The following is a 22,078-nucleotide window of genomic DNA, read 5'->3' as shown; positions in this document are numbered from 1 at the left end:
TCTGCCTCTGCACAACAATGAAATATATCAAGCAATGCACCGGATTAAACCTATTTGTTCCTGGGTTTCAAACTCAGATTGAGAGGTTTCCTTTGAATTCCTGTGATTTTTACTTCAGCAAAACTGCTGTGCTTTTCCAAGAGAAGTTGATCAGAACAGGAATTTCAGACATGAATTAAAAAAAGCAATGTGTGTAGAGCTCATGATAATACTATTCCTGATTCTTGAGGGATTAAGAATAGGAATCAGCTAAAACGGGGGGGTGGAGGGGTCACTTCACAGCCTCACTGGTTTCACTGCATGTTTGTAATATCCAGAGCAGAGTCAGTGGAGTAGCAAGGGATGACCAAAACCTGTTTCACACAAAATGCTTTGCGTTCCCTCTTTCCTCAATGCATATTTTCCTGTCCTTGTAATAAATGTCTTCCAAGATGGTCTACGACCAGTGATTTCAAAATGCAATAATGCAGAGAAATGGATAAATCCCCCAACCCCACCCTCCCACCCCACACACACACACACACCCGGAATGCTCTGGAAAAAGAAACTGTGTAGTCTAGTAAAATTCCATCCGCGTACACTCCAAAACCCCCATAAAAACCTTTTCAATCTATATGTTAATGCCATGAATTAAAATTTAATAACAAGAGATATTGAAAAGCAGACTCGAATTATACAAAAATAAATCCTGAAAGATCAGGCCCCTAAAATTAGAAATTCAGGGCGGCATCCGGTCTGCTGCTAAACCCTTGTAGGCTGGCAGATTAAATTTTTGATGAAAATCAAAATTACACTGCAGACTGAGGCAGGCGCAGCAAACCTGGCACCATTGTGATTTATGGATTCATTAAACCCGCGGGAGTTTCACCCCTCCCCTTTTCACTCAAAGAAATGAGATTTGCTTTGCTGAAAATTTGTGTTTTCAGAAAAGCTACTCAGGCTTTGCTATACCTTCAGAAAATGGTCAAGGAAAAAAAGAAGCTTCTGTGTACATAACCACTGCACGTAAACAGGCCTAATTTTCGTTGCTGCAGCAATTGAACATCCTTATGCATTATACATGAGACCAATAAGGTTCGTTTTTAAAAAGGAAGAGGCAGGCAAAATATGTGCAGAATGCACAGAATTTTTTAATGCAGCATCCCCAAACCCTGAAAAGCCTTTCCCTTGAGTCTAATTTAAGTGATGCCATTTTCGGACATTTTAAACATGCCACTGAGAAAACTATAGCAGCATAAGCTGTTTGAAAGGCTGGAAAAGGTTGTGTGTTTTTCAGATACAGTTAAATTCAAATGATAAATCTGGAATTGAACTGAAACAGAGAGGAAGGTACAGGCATGGCATCCAAAATAGTGATTACTTGTGTCACACAATTTGCAAAATACAGAATGTGTGGATCAAGTTAATGACATTAAGCCACAACTTTGTTTCACACATCAACCCAGAGGCTGTAGCTTTCTTTACCATCTTGTGTTCATCAGGATCTGGAGGGGAGAGTTTCATCTCTCTGTCCTAACGGCTCTCTCCAAATAACCTGAGTTCCACAGAGCTTTTGTCCATTTAACTGTTAATATGCCTGATTTCATCCTTACCATGACAACACTCCCAATATCCAAAACACAACAATTCCCATCAGCTGAATGAGTTCAAGGTATCTCAGGCTGAAACACTGCACCATTATTTCTGAGAGCTTAATAACCTATTACTTGGTTCTTCTGACATTCAGCATATAAACATTTTCATCACTTCCATGGCACACACATCAAATCAACCCTGTTAAACTCGTGGAACTGTTTGCCTCGCTCCAATTTCTTCATACAACTGAGACCTACATTTTGATTAGACTTACAAAGAAAAGGTCAGAATTTACACCCAGATTTTGCATACAGAACATACAATTTCCACCAACTCTTCAAATTTATACAGATTTGAAGGTCAACATTCAAATTACCCACGGCAAAATGGCTTCCACAGATTCCCTTACATTACAAAAAAAAGCAAGCCAGGCAAGATGGGAAACTGTTTGGCATCTGCAGGATTAATATAAACAGCGGAGACACTGGTTGTGATTGTTTTTCCTGTCCTCAAATTATGCTGACATGGTCATCCTTCTTGGCAATCCTCCTCACACATTTCCAAGTTCTGGAAATATAGGTGCTGATGGCTCCATCTTTACCAAATAGCACTATTACAACTACATCTGTCTAAACATCACAACACACACACACACACACACACACACACACACACACATACACACACACAACATGGAAAATTAACAGTGAATGTGCTTTGACAGGATAATCTCACAAGATTGTGGATGGATTAGTTGTAGTTTTTTTTTTTTTTTTTTTTATCTTTGGATACAGTCAAATTAACAAAGACTCCTCAAATAGATCAATCATTTTATAACCATCTAAAAATGTATAAAAATAAACAATATCATTCCAGACCATGCAGCCCATCATTATCAATAAATCCACAATAAAGATCAACACTGAGTTGCTCACTGCTTTGAATAGAGTTTAAAAGGGCTTTTGTGCTGTATTGCATGAAGACAGAGGAAATGTCACCGGGTGGGAAAAAAAAAATGTCCCAACATCGATTCCGCCTGTGCCTCACCTGCTTCAAACCCATTTCTCACAGGCGTTTGCGGTCGCATTAATAAACTAGTCTCAAACTAGTCCAATTACAATTTCTTAATTTTTTTTTTAAATGACGGCCTACAGGTGGCGCCAATCACACCCCAAAAGATTAAAAATCTAAATCTTTTTTGGGGGGTGGAAAACAAAAGTCGAAAATCTATCTGACACGGCGATACAACACGGGTTTTTGCAGCTGGTGTGCGTCGACGTGCATCAAATGTGGCCAAAAGTGCTGTCATGTGAGTTTGAGGGATGAATTGCGGAGCCCCGGTCAAATTTGCAGGAAAAATTCACAAAACATGGCTGCAGGAGGTTTTTGTGTTTCAGATTGTTCCTCCCCTCATCGTCCTTCATGTTGGCACTATCGCCTGTTCCCTTGCTCTGTCGGAATACACGCCGTATTTCCCTAAGTGGTTGATATAAACAAACTAGCAGCACAGACGACCGGTTAGTAGTTACACGGAAAACTTTAGGCTATTTCGAAATTTCTGAAAAAGAAAAAAAAAAGAAAAAAAATCAACAGATTAGGGTCTATTTCGGATGGCTTCAAAGCATGCACCATGGTTTTAGTGGCAACATTTCGTGCATTAGTGCAAAAGAACACCGGATCTCCTTCCTCGCGCAGAGACGGCAAAACTTAACGGTCGTCCCCGAGAATTTAAAATTTAGGATTTTTCTAATTCAGAAAAAAAAATAAAGAGTGTGGTTTGACGTACCTCCCAAAACGATGCAGCTCATGCGAGTCAGCTCCCGCTCCACAAATCTTCCTCCCCCGACCAGAGGTGACTGCACAACTGCTTCCTCAAAAATTGTAAATTAGTTATTAGAAATTCCAAATGTTAAATTTCCCCAATAGGTCTGTTTCCGCAGCACCGCTACATTACATTTTAGTAACGGCCGCGGCGTGATGTGGATGGGGGGTTTTTGCGAGCTTTTCTCCGTCCGTGGGAGCTTCTCTCCGTCTCTGCCTCGCACAGGGGGTTTGTGTTGCGGTTCCTCCTGTGGAAATTTTCGTCCGCCATATACAAGGGCAGATTCCGAAATTGCAGCCCCGGCCAGCTTTTAGCCTACATGAAAAAATATTCTGGGAAGAAGACAGAAAAAAATGGCTGCGCGACTATAACGTTACGCCGGTGGTGGTGTTGGTCGTGGTGGAGGGAGAGAGAGGAAAAAAAGGGGTGGAAATTGTTGAAAGGAAAATTTGCGCCTGTGAAAACTTGACACTAGAAGCAGTCGACTGTACAGCTGCACACTTTACTACTGAAACAAATGTGCATGTTTCCATCGTGTGTTCTTGAAAGACATTACACACCTGATCAACCATAATACACACAATACAGCTGTCAGCTCCCATCATGGCAACTTGTGCAGGATTTCCCCCCTTTTTTTTTTTTTTTTTTAAATATCACTGTTTCGGAAATATTTTAAAATCAAAGCAGAATTTGGGCCTTGCACGATTTGGTTTCTAACTAGACGAATTGTGTTTTAAAATGCTCTATGCTCTATATGACAACATAACTTTAAAACTATTGCTATGTTTCAACAAGACGCAGTCAGCTCACAAAAGCTGATATTAAACGTAATTATAGTCATGATTGTTGGTGTATTCGCCACAGAGTGGATTAGTGTTTATCATTTGGTAATAACTTAGTGATGTGGAGCTGCTTCTCGAGGGTAGGATTTTGTTTGGCCAACATTTTTTTCCCCAAACCCTCAGAATTAACAGTTAAATATAAGTTTTTTTTCCAGTTTACTTTAGTTTTCTATTTTAGAAAGAAGTTTCCGTCTCAAGGTTTCTAATGCACCAACTTGGTCTGTAGGCTACTCTCTAGACACAGTCTAAATAGTCAGCTTCTAATGCACTTAGTACTCAGGTGTAGCTTTGAAGTGAATAAGACAGTCTGTACTGTTTAGTTACTCAGATGAATAAATGACGTAAAACACACATTTGCTATTTTAATTGTGTACAGGCTGTTGTTGAAAGTGTTTGGTGTAAAATTTCTTAACTGTAACAGCTTTCCCAGCCGTAAAATTCACCGTTGTTTAGATAATCACTTAAAAACCTGTGTCAAGCTACTGTGTTTTTCCACCGTGTTGTTTTTGTCCGGGAGGTCGTGAAGTCTACATTTATGATACCTCTGAAATTCAGCAATTCTATAATGCTAAATATAACAATTTTAGCTCCGAATGAACCATTTCTCATCTCCTTAAAAAAGGACAGTAGCGGTGTGAAAGTTGCAGCAAAGTAGTGAAGGTGTTTTCCGGTACAACTTGCTCCAGACTTTCAAAATAAAGTGCCAAGACCCTCGATTTTTTTTTTCTTTTCTCTACATACACATCTCTAGGACTCATCAAAACTGCATTTCTCCTTATTGACAGATTTGTAAAGACACGGAGGAACACTGCAGATTTAGATGTTACATGGGGTTCATCCATTCAAAGGTAACAAAAATAAAAGCGTAGCTACTGTTTCCACTTCCGGTTAATGCTGGGAGAATTATTAATTGTGCACCCTTGAGAGAAGGGGGTGAAGCTGAATCTGTAGGAGGAGAGGAATAAGAACTAGTGTAGATATCAAGAAACATTTCCTTACTGTAGGTGTGGAGGCCTCATTGACTATGCACAATATTCATTTATTTATTTATTTATTTTCATATGAGTAGAGCAGAGAGAAACACACAGTTTCCACTAGAGATTGTGCCCCCCTGTAATGGAGGTGAAATTCAATTTAGAAGAGAAGGAGAATAAGATCAGCATAGGATATGTTCAGAACTAAAACAACAGAATTAATATTTCCTCCAGTTAACTCTGACTGTTTTAGTGGGAGTCTTTTTTTATGTTACATGTCGGTCAGCTCAGGGTCATTACAATTCACCAGTAATATACAACAGTAATTTTGAGCACCGCCGGGCTTTCTTTTTGAGGCGGTTCCTTTCTGATGATGGTCGTGGAAAATGCCCCTGTGGTTACTCAAACAACCTCTGCATGTGGGCTATTATCAGTGCAGTGATTATTGAATGATGACTTCATTCTCTTTCTATTGCTCTAGTTCCTCTCAGTTTATTTAATTTTCTTTTTTTTTTTTTTTTTACATTTGCACAGTTGTTTACTTCCAGAGTCCTGCAACTGTAGGTCACAGATAAAATTAAAATCCTAAAGGGTTTTCTTTTGTCATTTTGCTGAAATAAATCCTTTTTGGTGTACGATTTTTTTTTTTTTTTTTTGCCAGGTGTTGCTTTACCTTACTTAACAAATAGAAACAAAACAACATACAACATATAAGGAAATTATAATTTTATTTGCTAGCACGCTGTAAAAGTAGTAGTGTCCTCGTCACTCAGTGGTCTGGGGTTTGTGTCAGGTGGACATTTGAATCTGGCCATGGATCTCTGTCCCAAAAAAGCTCTCAAAAATGCTATGAAACTTAATTTGCATTAGAAACTGCATTTGGTCTAAATTGCTACACCTGCAACAGTTTGTTTAACATTTCACATCATTTGTCCCTGTGGCACCTGTTTGGCCCTTGTTTCTGCTCTCTCAGTCTTAGTGGCTTTGTAAAATGCGTTGATTTAATTAGCTGAGAGAGAAAAAAAACGAATGTGAATGTGTTAACAGTGCTCTTCTCTCTGTCTCGTCTGTATGGATGAATAAATTGTGTAAGTGGCCCTCGCATGTACAATCATGAAATGCCTCTTACAGTCTGTACATTTTCTCATGACCCTCCTCCCATACATTCATTGTCACCTTTCTGTAACAGGGGCACAGTTTGTAGTTTCTGCAGCCACACTCGCTGAATGTGAGTTCATTTTCTCTCTGCTCTGAATGAATGAGTGCAGCAATAGTGAATGTAGTACCTACAGCAGCAGCTCTGCAAGTCAAGGACATGTTTTTCATAGGATTGAGTACAACAACAACGGCATGTTTCTTAGTATTTTTACTTTTACATTCATCTACATTTTCTTATCCCTCTGCTCGTGTAGAGTCAATTTTACCCCAACTTCAAAGGGGAACAGTTTCTTTCACCATGATCCTCGGTGCTGGAAAGGCAAGGCTAAGTAGGATACTTTTTATGATTACATTTTTTTTTTAAGTCCTTTGAGAAAATAAATAAATGAACTTGAATAAATTAACTCAAATTGTAACTTGAGCAACAACTGAGTGTGGAAAAATATGTATTTCCTCTGTTTGTATCAGTATATAAATTGTATCCCGAAAAAGCTCCTTGATAGTTATATAATCATCAATCATCTTAGAGATTCAGTTTCACCTCCATTTCAAGGGGGCACAATTTATAGCCAGCCACACTAATTGAAAACAGAACTACCTGTCATCTTTGGTATGAATGAGTAAATAATGTATGTGGCCTGTATTTTTATTGACATGGAGGTAGTGCTACAGAGTCCCACAGTGACTATCTGAAAAGTGAGTAATGCAGGAATTTGTTCAGGATGTGCACTAAATATGCAGTATCAGCTTGTTTATCACCATGATTTTGTTTAAAAAAAAAAAAAAAAAATTAAGCAGAAACTTTGCACATTCCTTTTTTTTTTTAATGTGAGCAACATCATTCAAACACCCAACGTGACACGGTGATGATGTCACCATGTCAGGTTAGAAAGTACAGGCAGCTGGAAAAACGTTATTTAGTGAAATGGAATGATTCAAGATTTATATTGCAAGAGAGAAATGACTGAGGAGTCTACAATTTAGAGAAAAGTTTTGGCAATTAGACCCCCATCATTAGAGGATTGGTGGTGGGAGGAGGGCTGTGGAGGTGGATGCCCTGCAGGTGACCAGTGCACCTCTCTCCTGAAGCTGGATCTCCCTCTCAGTGGCTGGATGTGATTAACACAGGGGGTGGTGGGGCGGAAGTGGGGCACATAACAGCAGCACTGAAATGATAGCCAAAGGCAGCCAAGCAAAGAGCAGTTTAAGTTCTGCTGCAGCGCTATGGTTGGTTCAGACAGTGAGCAGAAAGATTTGATTGGTCAAACATGAACTGCAGAAGCAGCAAATGATAAGGTGGGACAACCTATATCTAACACTATAAATAGCATGCATAAGAAAAGTGGTTTTCCTGACTGACCTTTACCTATAGCTTCATCATTCAAGTCTGTTTAGGATGAAATAACATAATATTCTTTCATTATATATTTCATTATATCATTATGTTAGGTAATATTCTCAAAAATACATTTCTTAAATCTAAATATGGTTTGAGAGTTTAGAGCTTAAATTGTCTAGGTTTTCAACTGTACTAAAAATTGCAATTAATACCACTTCAAGATGACCAAACAATGATAGTGTGAAAACATCATTCTGTTAATAATTTCTTACATTTACCATAATGGCACAAGCTAGAAAGGACATTAAGCCCATTTGAAAACAACAGTTTGATGGGAAATTAATATGCATCCAATAACACAGACAAAGTGATCAAAAACTTTTAGTTCTGATCAGTGTTTTTGGTGTTTTATTGGGTAATGTAAATTGGATTTTGTAATTGGTGTGGATGTGTGATTGTTGCAGTAGTGATATAGACTTACAGTGTTTTTCCAGTCACTTTGGCTCATCTTAACAATCTTTAAACTGTAAGTGCAACTGTCACGACTGTTTCATGAAACATCACAACTCTACTGCATGTCTGCAAAAGGCAGTAAGTCACCCAAAACATTTCATTCATGCTTCAAACCTAGTTATTGTGTCAGTAAATTGGCCAAAGCCACCAAAATGAACAGTTGTTTTGTCATCAAGTGAGCTGTGCTGGTCAAAATGTTTGGACATTCTTTCACCATGGCAGTCAACCCTGGAAATGTTTCTTATATACAAATCTCTGTTTTGTCCTACTTTTTTGTTGACACTGACTGCTTACTGTATTATCCAAGAATACCGGGTTTGTCAAGCTGGAGACTATTGTGTGTCACACTGAGCTTTTTAGGTTACAGTTTCAACAGCAGGTAAAAATTTGCTGGGAAAGTCAATACTGTACAATAGCGTAGCAGACAGATATGCACATTTGGATGTTTGCAGTATCCTAAATTTACTACAGAAAATTTGACACACACACGCACAGGACGCAAGAATGCAAGAAAAAATGAGAAAAAAAAAAAACAACAACAACTGGTATTTCAGTCAGCAAAAAAGACTTGTACCTCTTCATCGTGGTTTTTGTGCAGTTTTACTCATTCAAAAATTGAGCCAAAGTGAATGAGAGAAATGTAATACCTAATTCTTACATGTCGAGTTTTACCCTTTGAGACCCCCCCCATACACACACCTACACTGTCCTTTATAAATTGAATAAAATAAAATAAAGTAAATATACACACACACACACACACACACACACACACACACACACACCCCTGTGCAGTGTGTGCAATATCTTCTTTGTCCAGCAGAGAGCACCAAATTATCACTAAATGTTGTATTCCTTTCCTCCTCAGAGGACGACATGAACAGCTGTACATTGATGTCTGCTTCCTGGTTGTGCTCTCTGTTTCCCTCTGCTGTCATCTGTCACAAACATCAGCTCCGTTATCACAGCAACATGAAGGGGGGCTATAGTATCATGAGTTATATAATAAGTACAATATTGCTGTCATCTTTACGACTCCAGTCGCAAATGATTGAGATATATGAGCTCATTAATCATCACCTAATTTGAAGTACTGTGCATTGCAAAGATTCTGCATGTGTGTGTGTGCATGCATGTATGTGTGGGTTCGTGTGTGTGTGTGCGTGCGTGTGTGTGTGTGTGTGCATGCATGTATGTGTGGGTTCATGTGTGTGTGTGTGTGTGTGTGTGTGAGTGTGGTGGGGACAGTGGGAGGATATCACTTCCAAAATTAAGCTGCCAGTTGTCTCCTGTGTCTGCCAGCTGCACTGCCAGCTTGTGAAGGGCCACCAGTTGTTCTCAGAGTTCGTGTATCTCTGCCCAAGTCCATGTGCCTGGTCTGATGGGAAAACTTTGTAATATGCAAAGCCTTAGGATGTATATAACTTTAAATAAATGTATTTTCTGCAATGGACTGTTATTGATCACACTGAATGTCTGTTTAGTTTTTAATCAGATATTAACTGATAATTGCCACTAAATGAAAATGCTGTTTTGATAGAATGCTATAAAGGATACATCACTTAATTTGCGGAAAACACAATATTTAGCAAAGGTTGTGTTTGGTGTACAATGTATGTTTGCAGTATGTTAATTTGTAGCATGTGATTAATGTCAAAGCCCTGGATCCCAGTTTTAAAGTGAAAATAGAGACTTTTTTTCTTGATGGCAGTTAACAGTACAACACCTGCATACATTTATTTATCCTTGTGTCTTCTCTCATGTGGAAGTTATACAGAACTGCACTTTCATTTAGAGTACTATGGACCAGGTTATTTTAAAGAACAGTTTTTGCTGCTTAATGAGTGATAGTTCAGGTTCTTACCCCTATAGTAGTATTCGCTACTCCATACTCTTACTCTTACTCTTACTCTTCAGCTCCTTCCATGTTGCTAGAACGTGTGCTTCACCTGGAGCGGCCTTCTCCAAAAGGAATGCAAGTGCATTTGGCCCACCAAATAAAATGATTTTGAGTGGCGACCCAAGGCTAAAAAAGTGTTTTGAAGTCAGTCCAATGAATCTCCAACGACACACATTTGCTGGGGAGTCACTATCGACACTCTTTCCAGCCTTCTTGCTTGCTGAGTGGTGGAACTACTTTGTTTTGGTATCGCTACACAACGGCCTTGTCTACCAGGTGAGTTAACAAACAATGCTGAATGCTGTACAATGCTGAAAGGTAGACAGCTTTGAAAGTCTAAACCCATTTGCACAGACCATTTCAGAGAGACTGCTGCTGAAGCTTTTCCTGTTTGATCCTGAGGCCAGAACGGTGTGCAGAGACTCAGAACTGGCTGCATTTACCAATAAACAGGGTACGACATTACAATCCTTTGTGTCTTAATCCAAGGTGAGCAGTACAGCAGCCTGATTCAGACGTCAAATGAGTGATGTATGAACCTCCAAATGGTTCATACATCCAAAGAGGACATCAGGTTCTGTTGTCATAAATCTGCAGCACCATTCACCATCCACCTAATCTAAACATCATAGGGCCGAGTGAGTTACTGTGGGTTCTTAGTTTGTACGTATATTTTGTATATGGTTTGTGATTTATCCATGATAACTAGTGTCTTTGCTATTGAGTCTAGCAACTGGAAATGCAAAGACAACAGTGAAAATGAGTGAGGTGCACAAGGTTAATAATTCAACATTGATTGGGCTTCTTCAGGTGCTGCAGTCAGAATCCTTGGACTTTCTTAATCAAGGGAGGTTCCCTGCTTTGAGAGGTTAATTATAGACCCTAGGTACTTGAGCAGCTTAACTATGGTCACTGCAGACACAACCCTTATGGATTAATACAGACAAATCATTGACAAAATATTATTTCTGATAGGGAGTAGCTTAAGACACTGGAAGCAGCTTCTTAATGCAATGCCAGGGCTCCAATCAATATTAATAATCAAACATTTGATTAGCCACGCAGTATATTTTAGTTTGAATGCCATCAGCGAATTCCACCTTCTTGTCTGTAATTTGTTTAAGCATTCTGCTATGATAGTTGGTTGGATGACAGGCTTTCTAGCACACACTGACAATTGTATGAAGAAGCTGAATTGCTTTTTATTTTCAAAAGAGGGCTTGTTTTAACATGTTAGCCAGGAAAACACTTGGGCAGGCTACCTTTTTAAGAGTTTTAGTCTATGATGTTGTCTATATGCATGCTGCCTCTTCCATACTCCACCTTTTAGTTTCTGTGCACCACAGTGCTCTACAATTTATAACAAACTCTGGTTCCCATAGTTATCACTGCATGCTTTATAATGATTTGGTAAACTTTTTTTTGTATATTTTTTGTATACATGGCCATTCTGGGTAAACTTCCCCCATATATACATGCACGCTACATCTACATCTACTCCCCTTGGAAGAATTTAAAACCAATGTTGAAAGCCTATTTAACTGAGAAATGCAACTTTCTTATTGGCACCGGTTTTAGCCTCTTTTTTGTATGTGTTTGATGTTTGTATTCCCTGTTGTATTTTACTCTATTTAAACTGTGTCCTATCTTGGCCAGGTCTCCCTCAGAAAAGAGATTTCAATCTCAAGGGGCTTCTTGGTTAAATAAAAGTTAAGTTAGAAAAATAAATAAATAAATATGTACATATATACATTATATACACACCTATACATATGTTTGTGTATGTATATTTATGTATGTGTGTGATTATGAAGTACACATATTGTATTTCATGCTATTTACAATATATTTTCAAGCCAGCCTATACAGTTTATCTAAGTTCAAGGTTGTCCTGACCTCCCCCTGGCCTACTTTTTGGGCCGTGTTCCTTCAAGTGGCAGAAAAATCAACAGGTAAGATGGTATGACAACAAGGATGCTATTTTTTCTCTCTGACCTACATGAGCTTGCAAGCTGCCAGACCTTTGCTGCAAGCTCAAGAGCTCGGAACAAATTAAGGGACAGTTTACTCTCCATCCATGTTATTAACTTACTAATTCAGGTTTCATAAACAACAACATGTATGGACACATGTTACTCACTCACACGATAAAAGGCACAGTTTAGTTTTGTTATATGCAATTTGAAGTGTTACATTCTCCTTCTCACTAAACACATGCATCTTGATAAAGTATTAAAATAGTTCTCAAAGCAAAACAAACAAATAAAAAACCCTTGAAGAAGAGGATGTTTCCCATCATGACTCTCCAACCTGCCTTGACAATCATTTTTGACAGGATTTCCATATTGGAAAGGGGGGCAATAATTCCTCAGGGCTTTCTGTCCCCGTTGTTTATGACTGGAGGATGAGCTATTTGACCTCATATTTTCTGAATGAATCTTTCAAAGCCAACACAAATACATTCACGGCCTAGATGTAGACAAACACATACCAAGAAACCTAAAGCGAATGTCATCCTCCGAGTATACGCAACCATGAGTGCAGAGAAGAAAATACACAATTCCATGTCATGAAATATACATGTATGAATGATTTAGCAGTATAGATGCACTCACATTAAGTTTTCCTATTTATAATTCCCAGAGCTGGCATGAGAATGGCTTTGTGTTCTTTTTGCACATGCATGGCATCTATTTATATGACCTGGGTAATTTGGATATCAATGCAATTGTATATAGGCAATTGGGTAATAGACAGAAATGAAAAATATTGTTTTTTGCATGCTCAGTGTGTCTGATGGTTCATATATGGAATCTTATCATTTCAACGAATACATAAATGCAGAACAAGACAAAGACAAATGTATATGCACATGCACACTTATGCCCACCTAGATGATTATGTTGACATCCATTTGTAATACAGCATATGACCTCATTTACACCATAGCTCGGAATGATGAAGTGCTAGTTTACATGATAACAGTTCTATAGTGACCCCATAATCAGTAAACAGTATAATGTCCAACAATCTGTGGTGTGAGTTTAAAAAAACAACAAAAAAAAAACAACCTTGTCAACACTGATTACAGTTCAATAGGTCATTCTTTATGTAATTTGTGTGGTTGGTACAAGACAGTAATAATTGTTGGCTGACCAGAAAAAAAAAATAAGAGCAAACTCTAAGTTGTTGTCTGCCGCTTTGTCACTACAGGTAATTGCAGGTCTTGTCAAAACCCATCTGAACGCCACGTGTCCATGTGCAACATGTTATTTAGCAAGAGGCAATCCGTCAAATTTTAAACCTGACCTCATGCCAAAAACAGAATATTTTATTTACTATGTTAAATTATTTTAAAACAAGCCCAGTCAGTGTTTAAGACAGACAGTCTGTATGTACACATTAGCAACACTCCATCACGGTTACTGAAGGTGAAAAGTATAGGCACATCTGATTTTTTTTTACACAGATAAAAATTCTACTAAAACACTGATTGGTTAATTGATATGTAAGCTGAAAGGTTAATATCCCCTCAGCCACCATTGTCCAAAGGTGTCCTGAATGCTTACATGAGGCTGTTTTTATAACAACACCGATCCATAATTATAGTACAGAGCCAGCAGTATACCAAAAACGTCATAGTATGATTAGTGCTTCAGCTGCTGTATTTTGAGACAAACCTTCAGGCAATCAGAGGCTCTTGGTTGTTTTGTTCCTTGCCTGATTGCTAACCATGACACAAGAGTGCAGCACAAAGGCCACAATAGCTTTAATGCCATGACTACACTTGCATTGTGCACATTTGATTGATGTAAGAGGCGTGAGTGATGTCAGTGCAGTTATGACAAGCTAGTGTGACCTCACCAAATTTCCTAATGCCTTCATATGCCTGAGAAGACAAGAAGGGTTGAGGAAGAAGCTAAGAATAAAACATGGGCTGATTGTGCAGTAAACCTCGGCTCCCCACAAGGATACAAACATATTTTTGATTACAGCAACGCCCGTTCCAAAGCTAATTATAGTTATCTGCTGTCTGCGTTTGGTTGTTGTTGTTATGTTTGGCTACTGTAAAGCCAAAGCCTCAACCTCAAATCAACATCACGAGGCTGCAAGTAAGGGAGTGTCCATGTGCCATATTTATGAAATTAGCCTCCTCCTAATACTTCTCAGCTCTAGGCATAGACAGTGGGATTGAGGCTCAGTGAAGACAAAGGTGGTGCAGCTCTCCCACTGGGATTTGAGGGATCTTACTTATTAAGGCACGTTCACCAATTAATCAGTAAGCTGTTTACATTAAACCTTTAAAAATGCTGTGTATTATGAATCCTTGGTTTGAATGACAGGCTGTAAATGCTAAACAGTGTGGAGGAAAAGTATGCACTTATCCGTGACGTTTTTACACACTGCATGCATTTTGCTAATTTTCACACTATTTTCTTCACATTTGACAGAGTAAACGATTGTAAATACATGTAAATGTCACATCAAATTGGTAAGGTGTCTTTGGTACAAATTACAGACTTCCCTATCACAATTATTTCCACTAAAATTATAAGAAACTAGACAACCAGATTAGGTATTTTCCCTCAGCTGGTCAGATCTGAAACTGAAATCTGAGAATCGGTTGAACCACCTACACTGGCTGTGTTATAAATGTGCAGCAACTAGACGGAGACAGATGGTGCAGCCATTCGCCTCCATTGGTTTTATTTTTATATCATGAAAACCACTATGATTAAGCTCATTTGAAGTCTCTGAAATGACTAATGTGTCACCTACATGTCATTTCATTGAATACTACTGAAATAGTATTTTTATAGTGGAGTGGGAATCTGTGGCACTTCAGTGTCTAATTCCCCCCATGACATCAGTTCACTAAACATGGCGCCGAAGTGAATGCAGTCATAGTCGCGTTTCTGTTTTGTCCTTGTTGTGTGTTGTGGCTGATTTGGTGTGACAATTTCATCAACTCTTCCTTGGCTCAGGACCAGCCTCTCTACAGAGATTCATATAAATCTCTTTGTAACTTTTTGAGATATCTGACTCACAGACGGACAGACAGACAGACAGACAGACAGACAGACAGACAGACAGAGAGACAGACAGACAGACAGACAGGTATGGCGGTTACATTACCTCCACCACCACATGTTTTCTTTTCCAGCTCTTCCCACTCTTCTTTTCTGTTTTGTATAGATAGATAGATAGATGTTTGAGTGTGTGTGTGTGTGTGTGTGTATTTCTCTTTCCTATTCCCACCATTTTGTGTGTCTCAGTATTATTTTGCTTCCTGGTCTCATGTTAAACAAAACTGAGTGACATCTTACCTTACATCATCAAAATCTAAAAATATTTTGCTTGCTGTGCTAGACAGACATCCTGGCCTAAAGTAAAGGGTGACCCTTTGCTTTCTGTCACAACTCAGTATATTTCAAAGTGCTTCCGTCTGCAATAATCTATGGCCGAGATGAAACAGGTCCGTCATTCCATTTACATCTCATGTACTTAGGGCTAGCGGTAAAACTTTGTTTAACCCCCTGCTTATTTCACTGAGAGGGCCAGAGTCAGAACCACTAAATTCAAACCAGCTCCCTCACTATCACGGAGGTTTAAGAATGAACTTCTCTTGTTTTCACAGCACTTGAGCCAAACTCTGGGAGCTGATTGTATCATTACCATGGAGATGGAAACATCCACATAGACAGTCAAGGAAAGAGAGCACACATTTGGATTATTTTTGGAGTTTAGAGGTGTTCTGTTGCTGGAAACTGGGCTGGGGTTATCTCAGGGCTTTCTCATTTTCTCATGGAGAGGATGGTTTGTGTCATTTCTAGTTAGCACCACATGTGGATCTTTGCTCTTTGCATGAGGAGCTTTATTTTAAAATAGCTTTGGTCACAAATTTTAGACTGTAGATTCCATTCACCATTTGCCCTAATAATTTTGTTTTATTTCCAGCCCTCTCTCTTTGGACGGTTTAGTTGTCTTGACGATGCCCCCGCAAGGCTCGACAGTAATGATCCTTGATGAATGATGTCATGATTTCCATGATCTCGGACATTACGATCTCAGACGCTGATTCCACTGATTCAGAACTTGCACCAGGTTGCTACACAGAGCAGAGTCCCACAGAGTCTGACAGTGCTGATATCCATGTGTGACCTGCCGGCCTGGGGGATAAGGCTGGTTATACACAACGTCTCAAAGCATGTTTACTGCTTGCTTTACCCCAGTGCCCCTGCCATCAACTCCTGTCTCATCCATATTGCATATGTTCAGTTTCTGAACAGTTTAACACAAACCGACAATGCAAATTCTATAACATGAATGTATTTTATTTGAATGCTAAATGCAACAAAAATTTCCACCACTTTAGCTTACACCGAATTAAACAAAATTTAGGCTTAAACAGAGAAACAAGACTTTTCTTTTTAATGAATATCAAACTAATTACAATTAACTATGATAAAACTATATATAACAATTACATATGTTGTGCATAGGCCTACTGACAAAAAGATGAAAAGAATTATACTCAATTAAACTGATATTTACTTTAGCCATATATAATTCATTTCATAAATGAAATTTAGTTACAAAACACTATTTAAAGAAAAATTATGCTTAGTGGATCAGACAGGCAGTACACCCATGGATCTTTCTGTGTATGTAAATAAATTTAGACAGGAAATATGCACATGCTTAGAGCGTATTTATTTTCTCCGACTTTTAATTTAATGCACAAACTTTGAATAGGCTAAAAAAAAAAAAAAAAAAAAAAAAAAAACTTGAGGACAGGTGTTTCTAGCATCACATGAACTCCAAAACAAGCAGAAAACAAGCCATGGTTTGTCCGCCTCCTATTAGCGCCGACACAGAAACAGACACCTATTTTTTCCCCATCCTGTTCCAGATGCAATATTATGACTATGTCGTCTGCACAGGCCTAGTTTGGAGGCTGAAGATACTGCAGTTTTGTGGTATATTTTAGGCTGGTGTCAAGGACTTTCCTGAGAGTGGGTTGGCTTATGTCTTTCATCTAGGAAAAGCTCAGGAAGGGGTTTATCCCTCTCCCGATTTGCTGGATTAAACACTGATTTAACCACTAGCACATGGGAACAAACACACACACACACACACACACACACACACACACACACACACACACACACACACACACACACACACACACACACACACACACACACAACCTCCAACCACACACTCAGCAGTGATCAAACACAATTTGCTGTGGTCTCAGAGAGAGCGCACATTTGCAGTAGGATGAGCAGAAGCTTTTCACCACTCTGTTGCAGAGTCAATATTAGGACATGGCCTCTCTCTTTCCATCTCTCCTCTCTTTCTGTCTCACTTTTTCTTTTTTTCCTGCTCTTATCCTCACCTTAATCCTTTAATGCACACAGGTGTCTATTTTGCTGACAGAGCATGATGATTGATAGCAGACAACTCTGCCCGTGTTCCTCCACAGTGTCCCAGAAAAGGACCAAGTTGACAGTGACAGTAAAAGGTGTGTAATGTGTTCCTCATTGAAAGTAAAAGGCACACATGCATTACAAATATAGCCTCCACTTCTCCTCAGTCCTTCCATCTCCCAGTTTTATTCTTCTCAGTTCTCAGTGAGGCATCTATTACGTCAATCCAGACATTTCTGAAAATTTATATTCAAAATTTACCCTTTCCAGTGTAGAGACCATGGATATCACAGCAGAATAAATTTTATACATGTGATGAAACACAAATACCAAGACCCTGTCCAAGGGAATAAATATCTATAGATCTAGTGTCCCATTAATATAATTTGTAAGGAAAAGGTATTACACTAAACAGCTATTAGTACATGCTATGATGTATTGGGGGGTGGCAATAGCTTAGCAGTTAGAGAAGTGGGCTTTTTTAGGAAGTTGGTCAGTTGAACCCCCAGAACCGGCAAAAAAGCAAAAGCAAATATCAAAATGCTCTTACTAAGGCAATTACCAGACTCCACTGGACAACAGCAGATGACAAGATTTGCAGGCAACTCCCAGTTATTTATAGAAAGGCAGTGATAAAAAAAAAAGCATTGCGCTCAGAGTGCTACATATCTAAACCTTCCATTCATTTAATTGCCTCATCTTATTTTAACTATTTTAACAAACTCCAAAAATAGGCATTCTCTAAAACAGCTTTAAAGGGATGGCAAACCCAGTTAAAACAGGGATTTTATTATATAGCATTATTCTTGAAAACTATCTTCATCATCCACCAAGATGTTAGAGCTCCAAAAAGTTGATAATTGCATTTTCTACAGTAATGCACTCCTGCAGGGGTGGGTGGGTGGTTGGGTAAAAATAATGTGGCGACCAACCAGCCAACAATCTGTTGCTTGTTGGAGCTGAAATAGCTGGGGGTCTTACTGATGCTGCAACAATATGTTAGCACATTGGAAGCTTGTGGTGGTAGAACTGATGTGAGAAAATCCTTGACTCACCATGCCCTACTAACACCAGCTAATGTTACCAACCATTTGTTGAAGCTGGAGAACAGGTGCAGTTGAAAAGTCAATCAAATGGGGGCGGGATCTAAAAACTGAGGTCATGCTCTGATTGGATTGCCCTCACTCTTATGTGTGAAGTTTTAAATTTTTTAAAAACTTTTCACACATAAAAATTTTTTTAATCCTTCACCAGCAAACTGATCAGTTGACTAAGGAGAAATTAACCAACAGGCCTCCTGTTCATTCATAGAAGGATTTCATATTCTCTCAGATTCATTTCTACGCCCAGTGATGACAATAAAAACCATTTCAATGGAGAAAATATATATTTTCTGCCTCTGTCAAGATATCATTTGTAAACTATATATATTTTTTGAGAAAACTGAGAAAATAATCATTACCCACTTTTGTTCTGTGAGACTTTCCTCCTACACAACTCCATGACTCCACGCCATGTAGAGCTCTTTATTCACATGATGTTGGAGTTTTTACAGTGCACACACAGATGTACCTGATGGCATGTGCAGAGCAGCTGCCATTTTCCTTGCACAAGGATGTGAAAAAAGCCACCGGCCGTTCATCCAGCTGTGGGCTATAATAAGAACATAGAGCAGAGGTAGCCGTGGATTTATTTCAGGGCACACACTCAAGGTGGACTGAATGCCCATAAATTTACTGACATGAGAGGGACGGCATGTAAGTGAGGCAGGAAGAGCTGATGGAAGGCAGAGGGAAGGCTGGAAGAAGAAAGAGGCAGACATGCAGACAAAGAGTCAGTAAGACAGGCAGGCTGACCATAAAAATCACTTTCAGGAGTTGTCGTCAGTCAACAAGAAGCTGCCCAGATGGACACATTCTCCATTTCTTCAGGGTTTGTTGTGTGTGTACCTAAAATTAGGGCCGTGCAAATCCGTTCATAGGTTTTTGAGATATCCTTCCAACAAAGAAAGAAAGAAACAAACACAGAGACAAATAGACGGCATGGGGCAAAAACATAAACCCTGTCCAACTCCACTGGTGGAGGTAAAGTAAGGGGAAGATGTGGTTTAGAGTGGATTGGCTGGCTTTGCTTTATGGCCAGTGCGGTAATAAAGGATTTTTTTATTGACTGTTTCAATAACAGTTTTGTTTTGTTGCATTTTCCCCTTGTCATGCCACATAATCTCTCAGGACAATGGGACGAACCATGCAAGAAGGACCATTAAACAGCAACCCCATCTTCTCCACTCATAATAACAAGAAATATTGAGCATTTATTTTTCAAAGCACAGTAGTGGGAGAACAGTACTTTTGAATCAATTTTAGGTGGCAAACTCATCCTCATTTTGAAGCCTAGATGGGACATTGTCTACTGCAGCGCTTCATACACTCACAGAAAAAAAAGATGCAGTGAGTGTGCAACAGAAATATGGGTTAGGGCTGCAGAAACCTTTTGGGAATGAGGACCTAGTGAAAGATAGTGTCTCTCTGTCTGCATTATGTAACACCCAAGGATACGTATGTGGGTTATTAATGTACCAAACAATCCCTCATATGAGGCTCAGTGTGGCTACCGAGCCTGTGGTTGTGATTCAACACATTAGTGACAGTTCTTTCCCTGTTTATATGGCAATACAGGTGTGTGAATTTTTCCTTTGAAGTCTCTTTCTGTTGATAACAACCATGCACAATGAAATACTGTGTTCTTGAGGTGTGTTTCTTATGCCCTCGAGTGGGTTTTGTTCAATTTCACCATCAGAGTTATTTTCAAATTGCATTTGTATTAGGTAAAACATGATCATTTGTTCAAATTTTGTGTTCATGTATGTGTATGCATACATACTGTATGTGTATATAGTCTTGGTCATAGTTGATATACCTAGTTAGAGATCATAGCCTCCACCCTATACTAATGCACACACACGCGCGCGCGCACACACACACACACACACACACACATATACATATACACACACACAAATCAGCCTCTGTGGTACGCTAATGGACAGAAATGCTGTACTATTTTCAGAGTGCTGCAGAAAACACACACACAGTGGACTGGCACTGGCTCAAATGAACACTTACAGAATTGTTCAGAATGAACAACTTCCCATGATCTTATCACTATTTGATAAAATTAGTGAATGAATAATGATAAACCTTTATCTGTGATGTTTCTAACACAACGACATGAACAACAAAGAGCAGCATGGGTGAAGATTGCAAATGTGGTGGAAGCTGCTTATATGGATAAAAACTTTGGGACAGAATAATTCCTATATAAATGCTGCTGTAATAATTTGCATATTTTAACTAAGTAGTCCACTTACAGTGTTCATTTTGGCTCTTTTCAGGCATGAAAATACATGGGGGAAAAAATTAAAACTAGATTTTTTTTTTTCTTAAAACTGCACTTAAACCACCACCAGTACTATTTGCACTATTGACATTAGTGTATTTGTAAACAGCACAACTCTGTTTTAATTGTAACTAGAACTATATTTTATATACTGTGCTGTATTATGTTTGAAAACACAATACAGCCTCAGTAAGTTGTTATGGTAGGCTGATTCATAAACAAATTAATTTAAAAACACAAGACATATTACAAGCAAGTTTAAATCAAAGTGTCCTTTTGAGTACTTATGGTCTGAGATTACAAGATCTGTTATGGTCACAGAACTGACCCAGTACATACAAGCAAAGCAGGAAACCAGAGAGGCATGCCCGGCCAAACTCCACAGGTGCAGTGTGTGTGTGGGCTGCATGGAAGGAGACAAGCTGAGTGCCACTTCTGTGTCATGTCAAGTCGAGTCAAGCTCAAGTTTGTGGTATCAGTATTCAGGTCAGGTATGCATCAGGTTCAAAGCAGCATCTCAGGAGGCTACTGCAAGTCCTGAGGGGAAAACCACAACTCAAGACACCAATCAAAGCTGCTCTATAACAAACCATAAAAAGTTTGCTCAGAAGGTATACTATAATATACTGACATAATTTATTGCAATACATATGTATGCTTAGTTTATTGCAATACTGACACCGACAGTGATCCTGTGGCTCACTGTATCCTGTATGTTGATAATTTACAAATCCATTTGTCTTGGTGCAATGATGCACACTGAATGATAAACTAAAAGCAATTACATCTTAGATAGGTAGATAGATAGATAGTAAGCCAGAATTACTGAAAATACGAAAAATTCTGTCATCCATAACTGAATATATCCCCACACATCCATGCATACAAGCAAGGATACGATAGAAGGTCAGCCACTCACTATTCAGAGACATATGGAGTGTAAATTGCTGCCATGTTTTGAAGGCAATATACCTGTATCCTATTCACTGATGTCTGAATGTCTCTTATGTGATTTCTTTCTCTTTTTCATGGTGTACGTGTACCCTGAAATGCAACTTGCAGCAATACTTTCTAATTTGTGCTTCACTTTGTTGCATTGCTACATTAAGTACATAACACATAC

The 22,078-nt window shown here is 38.8% G+C and overlaps 1 protein-coding gene across 1 annotated transcript in view; it reads right to left on the bottom strand.

Annotated features, from left to right (window-relative positions):
• The window catches only part of znf618 (zinc finger protein 618), a 48,161-nt gene extending 44,404 nt beyond the window's left edge, over window positions 1–3,757 (bottom strand). The window contains exon 1 of the mRNA XM_030064592.1: window positions 3,362–3,757. The gene's annotated coding sequence lies outside the window, so the exon portion shown is untranslated. The remainder of the gene's footprint in view (window positions 1–3,361) is intronic.
• Window positions 3,758–22,078: the final 18,321 nt, after the last annotated feature.

The sequence above is a fragment of the Myripristis murdjan genome, chromosome 12, assembly GCF_902150065.1.
Source record: "Myripristis murdjan chromosome 12, fMyrMur1.1, whole genome shotgun sequence".
In the NCBI taxonomy this organism is placed as follows: domain Eukaryota; kingdom Metazoa; phylum Chordata; class Actinopteri; order Holocentriformes; family Holocentridae; genus Myripristis; species Myripristis murdjan.
The sequence above is the reverse complement of the archived record's forward strand: the minus strand, read 5'-3'. Positions and strand labels throughout refer to the sequence as shown.